The following is an 11,964-nucleotide window of genomic DNA, read 5'->3' as shown; positions in this document are numbered from 1 at the left end:
ATATGACCCCATTTCCCCAAGAAATAAAAGACTTTCAGGGGAGAACCATTCCAACAATGGGAATGTCTTTTTATACGGGTGTGTTAGCATGAGGAACATGTTCGGAGAAATAAGCATTTATTGCTTATGCGAGCGACCATTGCTTATCAGAGTAACCTGGGCGCTCAGAGATTAGTGGGAGGCCACGCCCCCAGCAGTATCCCCGGGCCTCGTTAGGCGATAACCACGCCCACTAGGCGGATCCCTCCTTAACCGCGCCCACAACTTAATTTTGGTTTCAGGAATGACCTAGCGGGGAGAGGCCGGACATTGGGCCCAACCGCGTCCCGCGGGGGGGCGGGGGAAATCGCCTTTCTCTGCTCGGCGATTGGAGGATGCCGTTGGCCCTCCCATCCTCGGGGCTCCACCAGTCCCAAGCCGAAGACTTGCCCCCTTTTCCGCTCCCAGCAGCCCTGGAGCCGGAAGCGGGAGCGGCGGTCGGAGAGTGGGCGCCGGGCGCTGCGGTTGCCTTCACGGCCCAGCTTGCTTCTCCAGAGGGAGGTTTTTCCTGTGTCCACCGCAGGTCCTGGCCCCGCGTCTGCTCGTCGGCCGAGGCTGGAGGAGTGGCGGGCGGCGGTGGGAATGAGTCAGAGGGCGGGGCGCAGTTCCAAGAGTAGGGGGCGGGGTCATTAAAAGCGCGAATTCCCGGGTCCCGCCCGGGTGGAGGTCGGTGGGACTGGACTGAGTCCCGGAGGTTTTGGTTAGCGTGGGACCTTCTGACCCCCTGGGCCTTAGGACCCGGGTCGGACTCACTGTAGGATTTTGGGGAAGGGTGGGTGTAGGTGAGATGTAAATGCATCCTGGTTTCCATTGGCTCAGAGCAAAACTGAGCTCCGTGCAGAGGGGTCAGCGTTGGGTCTGGACGGCGAGTGGACCCAGGCCCTGTGTCCTTGGGAACCAAGAAGATAAGATGCCTGTGGATTGTATGTCCGGAAACCTCTTATCTGAGCCCTGCACCTGGGTGGAGATGGAGACGGATTCTTGGTATCTAAGAGAATCAGGCCTGACAGGCAGGAGAGGGACGTTGTCTTCCTTCTGATAGGACTTCGGTCAGAAGCTGTGCTTTTAATGGACAGAGTATTCAGCGAGGTAGACGGGAATGGCTCAAAAGGGAGTTGTTTTGTCACTTTACAGCTGTAGCGTGTTCTTGGAGGATACGTTTCCCGATAATTTTGCATCTGGCTTTATCCGTCCTCCCAGCATGATGAATGACAGGGCAGGTACTTTCTCAGCTGATTTTTACTATCTCGTGTCCCGTCAGACCTTCTGCTCAGCTGGGCGCCAGTCGTGGCCCCAAGCCTTAATCAACTCTCCGGTGGTAGTAGACAAGTTGCTAAGCCTCAGAGCCTATTTCCAGCCTGTAAATCGAACGTACATAACGGTACGTGCATTTAGCAAGTAATGTGTGGGATGTAAAGTGTGGACTATTATTTGAATTCCCTGGCGGTCCAGTGGTTAGGACTCTGAGCTTTCACCGACGAGGACCCGAGTTCAGTACCTGGTCGGGGAACTAAGATCCCGCATGCTAAGCGGTTTGGCCTTAAAAAAAAAAAAAAAAAGGTGTTGATTATTTTTAGTGTCAGCTCTTCATTTTGGTCGTCCTCCTCATATTAAAGTCTTAGACCCCTGAAATGCAGGCGGCAGAATGACAGCACTTAACGACCTTGGACTTGGGAGAAAAGACTCTAGTATCAAATGAACGGTCTAGAGCAGTGATTTTTCAACCCTGGGATAATTTTACCCCCAGGGACACTTGACAATATCTGGAGACATTTTTGTACCACCTGGCGGGTGGAGGTGGGGTACTACTGGCATCTAGTGGGTGGAAGCCAGGGATACTTCTCAACACCCTGCCCTGAATGGGGCTGCACTTACAACTAAGAATTATCCCCCAATGCTTAATAATGCAGATACGGAGATACCCTGTCTAGAGTGAGTGATGCATGATGTGGAGTAGACATTCATTAACTACCATGATATCGTTATTATTCTATTATTGGTGAGTTTTCACAGAGAAATGATTTTCTTCCAGATCCAAAGTAATTCCTTAATCTCAACGAAACACCAGTTCCATATTTGCTTTTTAATGAAATAATTCAAAGAAATGTACAGAAGTAATATACCAATTTTAACATTTAGCCATATTTGCTGCACACACTGGTAAAACAGTACAGATATTTGTCCCCCTCCCTCCCCAGAGGTAGCCATCTGTAATTTGACATATCACTTTCTAGTCTGTGTATGTAGGCTTTTTGTTTGTTTGTTTTTTAGAAGATGTTGGGGGTAGCAGTTTATTTATTTTTCCTGTGTTGGTTCTTCGTTTCTGTGCGAGGGCTTTCTTTAGTTGTGGCAAGCGGGGGCCACTCTTCATCGCGGTGCGCGGGCCTCTCACTATCGCGGCCTCTCTTGTTGCGGAGCACAGGCTCCAGACGCACAAGCTCAGTAGTTTTGTGGCTCACGGGCTTAGTTGCTCCGCGGCATGTGGTATCCTCCCAGACCAGGGCTCGAACCCGTGTCCCCTGCATTAGCAGGCAGATTCTCAACCACTGCGCCACCAGGAAAGCCCTGTTTGTTTGTTTGATTGGTTGGGTGTGTGTGTGTGTGTGTGTGTGTGTGTGTGTGTGTGTGTGTGTGTGTGTGTGTGTGTGTGTGTGTGTAGGGGTGTGTGTGTGTGTGTAGGTGTGTGTGTGTGTAGGTGTGTGTGTGTGTGTGTAGGGGTGTGTGTGTGTGTGTGTGTGTGTGTGTGTGTGTGTGTTTAAAAACTGCCCTAACGGAATACTACTGTGTGTAGTCATCGCCTGCGTTTTTTTTTTTTTTTTGCCCCCCTCCAACATTATTTTTGGGATTTAGTTTTTATACCCCAGGGTTTCTCAGACTTAGCACTGTTGACATTCAGTACCAGATAGTTCTTTTTTGGGGGGCCGTTCTGTGCACTGTAGGGTGTTGAGCAGCATCCCTGGCCTCCACTCACCAGATGCCAGTGACAGCCCCTCCCCAATCAGTCGTGACGTTCAAAACTGTCTCCAGACACTGCCAAGGTCCCACCAGGGGGCAAAATTGCCCCTGGTAGAGAACCAGTATATATGTTAAGATGTAATTAGTTCCAGACATCTCCTTTGTATGTGGTATTTTTTTTCTCAGTGTTTTACTTTTGTTACCCACTTGGCTCCTTGGACTCTTTAATCCATAGAAATTGATAGGAAACCAGATGAGGAATTCAGGCAGGGCTTTACTGGGACTCGTGCTGTGAAGGAGAGAAAACAAGGATCGGGGGCCCTTGCTCGCTCCCTGAGGTGGGGGAGCTGGTCCTTGAAATGGGATGGGGGGGCAGGTCCATGGGTCCCCCCAGAGGGGTGGCGTAGGTGGCCTCACGCCCTTGGTGGTGCTGTGTGCAGGTATCATGCACAGTACACTGCTTTTCCCCCAGCACCTCAGAAGTAGCAACTGGGTTTTTGGTCATTTTATATCTTGTTCAGAATTCGCCACAACTATGCTTGGATGCAGTTATTTTTAGTCCCTTATAGTTTCTCTGTATTCTGTTGCGGAGATTCTGGTGCTCCAGGAGATGTTTGTCCAGGTGCAAGCACTGCAGCAAAGGGTCCCAGGTCCCAGCCTACCTCAATTTGTGTAGTTAAGTGAACAAATTCTCCTTGTTAAAAACTGGGCAACGTATGGCACCAAATGGTATACTGTGAAAAAGAAGTCTCCCATGCCAGTCCTCATGTCATTTGGTTGAGCTCCTTGAAAGCCATCAAAATTTCCAGTTGCTTTTGTGAGTTTTTAGATCTCTGCATGTACCAACGCGTGTTCTTTAAGCCCAAGAAGACAACTGATGGATACATTTTCGATTGTAATAGAAAATGCCACATTGTCCTCAGAGTGGCTCCCCGGGGTGTGAAACGAGCTTCCCGCCCGAATTCTGGCCAGTACTTGAAAGCACACAGCTCTCAAGTTCATGGTGAGGTGGAAGGGTTGAGTCAGCTCTCACTTGTGTGGCTGGGTTCACCTTACTCACCTAAGCTAGCTTTGCATCTTTTTGAAGTTTCCTTCTATGGCAAGATTCCCTGGCCAGGTTTTGCAGAGCTCACTTTTCCTAAGAAGATTTGATTCTTCTGTCAATTTTAGTCCACAGTTTTTTTTTTTTCTACCATGTCTGATTTCTCAGAGTGAATACTTGCAGTTTTCAGTGTCCTGCAAGCTCTGATTTTTCTGGTGTTTTTCTTTCACGGAGGCATGTGCTGACCAGTATGATAGCCAGTAGCCACAAATCTTGTTTTTATTTAAACAGCTTAGTGTGTATTTTTTTTTCAAAAAGCTTCATTGAAATATAACTCACGTACCATACCATTCACCATTTGAAGTGTACCCTTTAATGGCTTTTCCTATTCACAGAGTTGTACAACCATCATCACAGTCATTTTTTAAAATAAATTTATGTATTTATATTTATTTTTAGCTGCATTGGGTCTTCGTTGCTGGGTGTGGGCCTTCTCTAGTTGTGGCGAGCTCGGGCTTCTCATTATGGTGGCTTCTCGTTGCAGAACACGAGCTCTAGGTGCGCGGGCTCAGTAGTTGTGGCATGTGGACTCAGTAGTTGTGGCTCGCAGGCTCAGTAGTTGTGGCGCACTGGCTTAGTTGCTCCGTGGCATGTGGGATCTTCCCGGACCAGGGATCGAACCCGTGTCCCCTGCATTGGTAGGCGGATTCTTAACCACTGCACCACCAGGGAACTCCTGTCGCAGTCATGTTAAGAATATCTTCACTACCTCAAAAAGAAACCCTGTACCCTTTACCTGTCGCCCCCTATCTCCCCAACCCCTACCCCAGCCCTAAGCAACCACCAATCTACTTCTGTCTTATGAGATTTCCCTCTTTGGGATGTTTCATATAAATAGAATCATACAATATGTGGTCTTTTGTGATTGGCTTCATTTATAATGTTTTCATGGTTCATCCATGTTGTAGCATATGTCAGAATTTCCTTTTTAAGGCTGAATAATATTCCTGTGTAAGGATGGACCCCATGTTTATCCATTCATCTGCTGATGGACACTTGGGTGGCTAACACCTTTTGGCTGTTGTGAACATTTGTGTACAAGTATGTGTTTGAAGCTGTTCTCAACTCTTTTGCTAGATCCCTGGGAGTGGAATTGCTGGGTCATGTGGTAACTGTATGTTTACTCATTTGAGGAACTGCCAGACCTTTTTCCACAGCAGCTACACCATTTTACATTCCCACTAGCAGTGAATGAGGATTCTGATTTCTCCACGTGTCACCAAGACTCGTTGTTATTTGACTTTTTGATTCCAACTGCCCTAGTGGGTGTGATACCTCGTCGTGGTTTGGGTTTGCACTTCCTGGTGGCTCATGGTGTTGAGCATCTTTTCATGTGTTTATTGGCTCCCTGCGTACCTTTCTTGGAGAAATGTCTCTTTAGCTCCTTTGCCCACTTTTATTGGATAACATCTTTTTATTCTTGAGTTGTAGGAGTGTTTAAAAATCCATTCTAGATACAATTCCCTTATCACATATATGATTTCCAATTATTTCCTCCTATCCTGTGGATTGGCTTTTCACTTTCTAGATCACGTAAACACATCCCCAGTCTTGCCCCAACCCCTGTTCAGTCACCCTGGGTGAGCCCTCCAGCACCAGAAGCATTCCTTCTAGAACCTGGAAAAGGTTGGGGCTGGCTCTCTGGGGAGGTGGGGTGTGGGTGAGGTGGGGGTCGGCAGAGCAGAGGCTTCCCTGTGTGTGATGGGAATCAAACAGCTGTGCTGGGCCTGGGAGAGGCAGCAGAGGACAGGTGCTCACAGACACTCCCCTATTCCTTACCTGTGTACTATGCCCTTAACATGTGCCCCCATACTGGGATATATTATATTTATTATATATGCTCTTAATATGGTTAATTCTTTCTTTTTTTTTTTTTTTTTTTTTTGCGGTACGCGGGCCTCTCGCTGTTGTGGCCTCTCCCGTTGTGGAGCACAGGCTCCGAACGCGCAGGCTCAGCAGCCATGGCTCACGGGCCTAGCAGCTCTGCGGCATGTGGGATCTTCCCGGACCGGGGCACGAACCTGTGTCCCCTGCATCGGCAGGTGGACTCTCAACAACTGCGCCACCAGGGAAGCACGGTTATTTCTTTATTTTAAATTGAAGTATAGTTGATTTACAATATTGTGCCAGTCTCTGCTGTATAGCAGAGTGACTCAGTTATACAAATATGTACACATATATGTACATTATTTTTTTATAATTCTTTTCCATTATGGTTTATCAGGATATTGAATATAGTTCCCTGTGCTATACATTAGGACCTTGTTGCTTATCCATTCTAAATGTAATAGTTTGCATCTATCAACCCCAAAATCCCAGTCCATCTCTCCCCCCAGCCCCCTCCCCCTTGGTAACCACAAGTCTGATCTCTGTGTCTGTGAGTCTGTTTCTGTTTTGTAGATGGGTTCACTTATGCCATATTTTAGATTCCACATATAAGTGATATTATTTGGTATTTGTCTTTCTCTTTCTAACTTACTTCACTTAGTATGATAATCTCTAGTTGCATCCATTGTTTATTTTTTTGGCCTTGCCCAGAGGCTTGTGCGATCTTAGTTCCCCCACCAAAGATTGAACCCGCTCCCCTGGCAGTGGAAGCATGGAGTCCTAACCACTGGACAGCCAGGGAATTCCCAATATGGTTATTTCTTGTCCCTCCTCACTGGAATCTAAGAAGGGTAAGGGATTTTTGCGGTCATTTACCACCATATTGTCCAGTGCAGAGACCGGTCCGGGACATAGGAGTTGTTTAATGAGTATTTATTAGAGGAATCAGCCGCATTTTTGTTTGTGCACACACAGAAAGTCTTTGGGGAGAGCGCTGGGGGACAGGGTGTTGGGACTGAGAGGATCTTTTGATTGATAATGGATTGCCACAAAAAATCCTTATCCTTCAAAGAGACCCTATGCTTTGGTTTGGGCAGATTATCATTGTATTATTTAGTTGTTTTTTTTTTAAACTAGTTGCATAGAAATGTGTATGAAACGATCCCATTTTTCTAAAAAAATTAAGAGAAAATCCTGAATATGGGCATATTGTCCTCGAGCATGGGGTGGGTGTGGGGGACGGGGTGGGTGAGGGGGACAAAAACTACGACGCAGAGGTGGAGACAAATAGAAACCACACCCCCGAGGAAGCGGCATCTGTTAGGTACGCCCCCAGAAGGGCGGGGACAGATACAGCTACGCCCATGGGGCGGTCTCAGCCTCAAAACACGCCCTAGATGCACGGATTCTGTCTTAGAACCCAATCGCGTTGCAGTGGGCGGGAACTCCAGTGCTTCCGCCCATGATCAGCGGATGCTGCTCGCCCCTCCCACCTCAGAGGTTCCGCGAATTCCGGAACGTCCCATCTCTTCCGGCCTCGGAGTGGTGGTGGTAGCTTCCGCCACCGCAGGCTGCGGCCCCAGTTCTCCGAGGCCAGCGGGGCTCAGCGAGGGGTGGGGTGGTCACAGGCCAGGGCGGAGCTCTACGGGCAGCGGGTAGGGTCGTTTTGACACGTCTCCTGCCCCATGGAGGTAGCTCCGAAGGCCGGTGGACCTCGGGGACCTAGGTAGGGGCTCCCGACGTTTTCACCCCGGGAGTCCGGGACCCCCGACGGCCCCGCCGCCAGACTCCTCTGCCGGCGCCGGTCTGGGGTCCCACTGCCATGGTAGGCGAGTTGCGCCCCCTCCCACTGCCTCAGATTCTCCATTTATTTATTTGAGTTTTGGCTGCGTTGGGTTTTCATTGTTGCACGCGGGCTTTCTCTAGTTGCGGTGAGCGTGGGCTACTCTTCATTGTGGCGCGCGGGCTGCTCATTGCCGTGGCTTCTCTTTGTTGCTGGACACGGGCTCTAGGCGCGTGGGCTTCAGTAATTGTGGCATGCAGGCTCAGTAGTTGTGGCTCGCGGGCTCTAGAACGCAGGCTCAGTAGTTGTGGCGCACGGGCTTAGTTGCTCCATGGTATGTGGGATCTTCTCGGACCAGGGCTCGAACTCGTGTGCCCTGCATTGGCAGGCGGATTCTTAACTACCGTGCCACCAGGGAAGCCCAAGCCTGGCTCTCTTTAAGCCTTCCTCAATATCACCAAACCTAGTTTCCTTCTTTCTTTTTTTTTTTTTTTTGTCCCCACCTCCGCTTGCGGGATCTTAGTTCCCCAACCAGGGATGGAACCTGTGCCCCCAGCAGTGAAAGCACCAAGTCCTAACCACTGGCCGCCAGGGAATTCCCTCAGTATCATCGCACCTAAGCCAAATCACTGTAAGTCTTTTCTAGCACCCTCTTAGAGCAACCCCATGATTCCTTATGCTATGTGTTCTTCCTGGCTGCAGGGAGTGATAAACCCACTCTGTTCAACCACAGGCATGTGCCTGGTGGTCTTTGCCTGGGGAGGCCCTGATGGGCTAACACAGAAGCATTTCCAGCAGTGTCGGCACCTGGCAAGTATTGTATTAGTGCAGCTGAGATTTTTATCATCATCCATCGCACGTGCAAAAGGGTGCAGACCAATTTCTGACAAACGGGACATCCTCATTACTATTCAATTTCATCGCAAATTACTTTCAAAAGCCAATTCTTGAATCTTGTGTTCAGGCATTTAAACCATTTCCTTCCATCTGCATTTTATTTCTTGTTGAGTGTGAAATAGTTCAAACAAAGGAAAGTTCAGAGACCAATAAAACAAATCCCTCGCATATTTGCCACCCAGGTTTAATAAAATTGAACAGTGTGGCATTTTGGCTGCATAAAAATATAAAACATGTATTTGAAGCTCCCTTTGAAGCCCCTTCCACTCTCCCCAGAGGTAAGCAGGGTTTAGCGTCTGTGAGTCTTTGTGTTTATGTTGTTACACTTTTACTACCTGAGTGAGCATCCTTGAGCAGTGTGTGGAATTCTTCTCTGGCTTTGGAAAGTTTACATAAATGTAAATGGTATTTATTGTATTTCACATAGCTATCTTTTTTTTTTTTTTTTTGCGGTACGCGGGCCTCTCACTGTTGTGGCCTCTCCCGTTGCGGAGCAACAGGCTCCGGACGCACAGGCTCAGCGTCCATGGCTCATGGGCCTAGCCTCTTCGCAGCATGTGGGATCTTTCCAGACCGGGACACGAACCTGTGTCCCCTGCATCGGCAGGCGGACTCTCAACCACTGCGCCACCAGGGAAGCCCCACATAGCTATCTTTGAAAGACTATGAAGCAGTCATTAAAATTGTATTTAAATTATCTGATGACAGAGGAAAGTGTTCAATATATATTATTAAATGAAAATGTTACAAAGCAGTATGTATAATATAATTTTTTAAAATTTTTGTTGAAATATAGTTGATTTACAATGTGTAGTTTGAGGTATACGGCAAAGTGACTCAGTTATACGTATACATATATATCTATTCTTTTAAAGATTATTTTCCATTATAGATTATTACAAGATATTGAGTATAGTTCCCTGTGCTCTACAGTAGGACCTTATTGGTTATCTATTTTATATACAGTAGTATATATATTTTAATCACAAACTCCTAATTTATCCCTCCCCACTTTCCCCTTTGGTAACCATAAGTTTGTTTTCTATGTCTGTGAGTCTGTTTCTGTTTTGTAAGTAAGTTCATTTGTATCTCTTTTTTTTTTTTTAGATTCCACATATAAGCAATATCATATATTTGTCTTTCTCTGTCTGACTTCCTTCAGTTAGCATGATAATCTCTAGGTCCATCCATGTTGCTGCAAATGCCAATATTTCATTCATTTTTATGGCTGAGTAGTATTCCATTGCATATATGTACTGCATCTTCTTTATCCATTCATGTGTAGAGGGACACTTAGGTTGCTTCCATGTCTTGGCTATTGTAAATAGTGCTGCTATGAACATTGGGGTATGTGTATCTTTTCAAATTATGGTTTTGTCTGGATATATACCCAGGAGCAGGATTACTGGATCATATGGTAACTCTATTTTTACTTTTTAAAGGACGCTCCATACTGTTTTACATAGTGGCTGCACCAATTTATATTCCTACCAACAACATAGGAGGGTTCCCTTTTCTCCACACCCTCTCTAGCACTTATTATTGGTAGACTTTTTGATGATGGCCATTCTGACTGGTGTGAAGTGATATCTCATTGTAGTTTTGATTTGCATTTCTCTAACAATTAGTGATGTTGAGCATATTTTCATGCGCTTTTTGGCCATCTGTACATCTTCTTTGGAGAAATGTCTATTTAGATCTTCTGCCCATTGTTTTATTTTTATTTTTTTTATATATAGAGCTGTATGAGCCATTTGGATATTTTGGAAATTAATCCCTTCTGGGTCACATCATTTGCAAATATTTTCTCCTATTCTGTAGGTTGTCTTTTCATTTTGTTCATGATTTCCTTTGCTGAGCAAAAGCTTTTGAGTTTAATTAGGTCCCATTTGTTTATTTTTATTTCTATCACTCTAGGACAGAGATCCAAAAAAATATTGTTGCGATTTATGTCAAAGAGTGTTCTGCCTGTTGTCCTCTAGGAGTTTTATAGTATCTGGTCTTACATTTAGGTCTTTAATCCATTTTGAGTTTATTTTGTACATGGTGTTAGAGAATGTTCTAATTCGATTCTTTTATGTGTAGATGTCCAGTTTTCCCAGCACTACTTGTTGAAGGGACTGTCTTTTCTCCATTATATATTCTTGCCTCCTTTGTCGTAGATTAATTGACCATAAGTGCATGGGTTTATTTCTGGGCTTTCTATCCTGTTCCATTGATTTAATGTTTCTGTCTTTGTGCCCTTACCATACTGTTTTTTTGTTTGTTTTTTGTTTGTTTGTTTTTTGCAGTACGCAGGCCTCTCACTGTTGTGGCCTCTCCTGTTGCGGAGCACAGGCTCTGGACGCACAGGCTCAGCAGCCATGGCTCACGGGCCCAGCCACGCCGCAGCATGTGGGATCTACCCAGACCGGGCACAAACCCGTGTCCCCTGCATCAGCAGGCGGACTCTCAACCACGGTGCCACCAGGGAAGCCCTACCATACTGTTTTGATGACTGTAGCTTTGTAGTATGGTCTGAGGTCAGGGAACCTGATTCCTCCAGCTCTGTTTTTCTTTCTCAAGATTGCTTTGGCTTTTTGGGATCTTTTGTGTTTCCATACAAATTTTTAAATTTTTATTCTAGTTCTGTGAAAAATGCCATTGGTAATTTGATAGGGATTGCATTGAATCTATAGATTGCCTTGGGTAGTATGGTCATTTTAACAATATTGATTCTTCCAATCCAAGAACATGGTACATCTCTCCATCTGTTTCTGTCCTCTTTGATTTCTTTCATCAGTATCTTATAGTTTTCAGAGTACAAGTCTTTTGCTCCCTTAGGTAGGTTTATTCCTAGGTATTTTATTCTTTTCGATGCAGTGGTAAATGGGGTTGTTTCCTTAATTTCTCTTTCTGCTATTTCATTGTTAGTGTATAGAAATGCAATTTCTGGATATCAATTTTGTATCCCACAACTTTACCTAATTCATTAATGAGTTCTAGTAATTCTCTGGCATCTTTCGGATTTTGTACATATAGTATCATGTCGTCTGCAAAACAGTGACAGTTTTACTTCTACTTCTTCTTTTCTAATTTGCACTACTTTTATTACTTTGTCTTCTCTGATTGCTGTGGCTAGGAATTCCAAAACTATGTCGAATAAAAGTGGTGAGAGTGGGCATCCTTGTCTTGTTCCTGATTTAGAGGAAATGCTTTCAGCTTTTCACCGTTGAGTATGATGTTAGCTATGGCTTTGTCATATATGGCCTTGATTATATTGAGATATAGTCCCTCTATGCCCACTTTTTTGAGAGTTTTTATCATAAATGGATGTTGAATTTTATGAAGAGCTTTTTCTACACCTCTTGAGGTGATCATA

The 11,964-nt window shown here is 45.7% G+C and overlaps 1 long non-coding RNA gene across 1 annotated transcript in view; it reads left to right on the top strand.

Annotated features, from left to right (window-relative positions):
- Positions 1-452: 452 nt before the first annotated feature.
- LOC309820620 overlaps positions 453-11,964 on the top strand; it is a 30,043-nt gene continuing 18,531 nt past the window's right edge. The window contains exon 1 of the long non-coding RNA XR_014296532.1: positions 453-562. This is a non-coding gene — a long non-coding RNA (uncharacterized lncRNA). The remainder of the gene's footprint in view (positions 563-11,964) is intronic.

Source organism: Grampus griseus (assembly GCF_964374135.1).
Source record: "Grampus griseus genome assembly, chromosome: 3".
NCBI classification, from domain to species: domain Eukaryota; kingdom Metazoa; phylum Chordata; class Mammalia; order Artiodactyla; family Delphinidae; genus Grampus; species Grampus griseus.
Note: the sequence above shows the minus strand (reverse complement) of the source record. Positions and strands in the feature narration are given on the sequence as shown.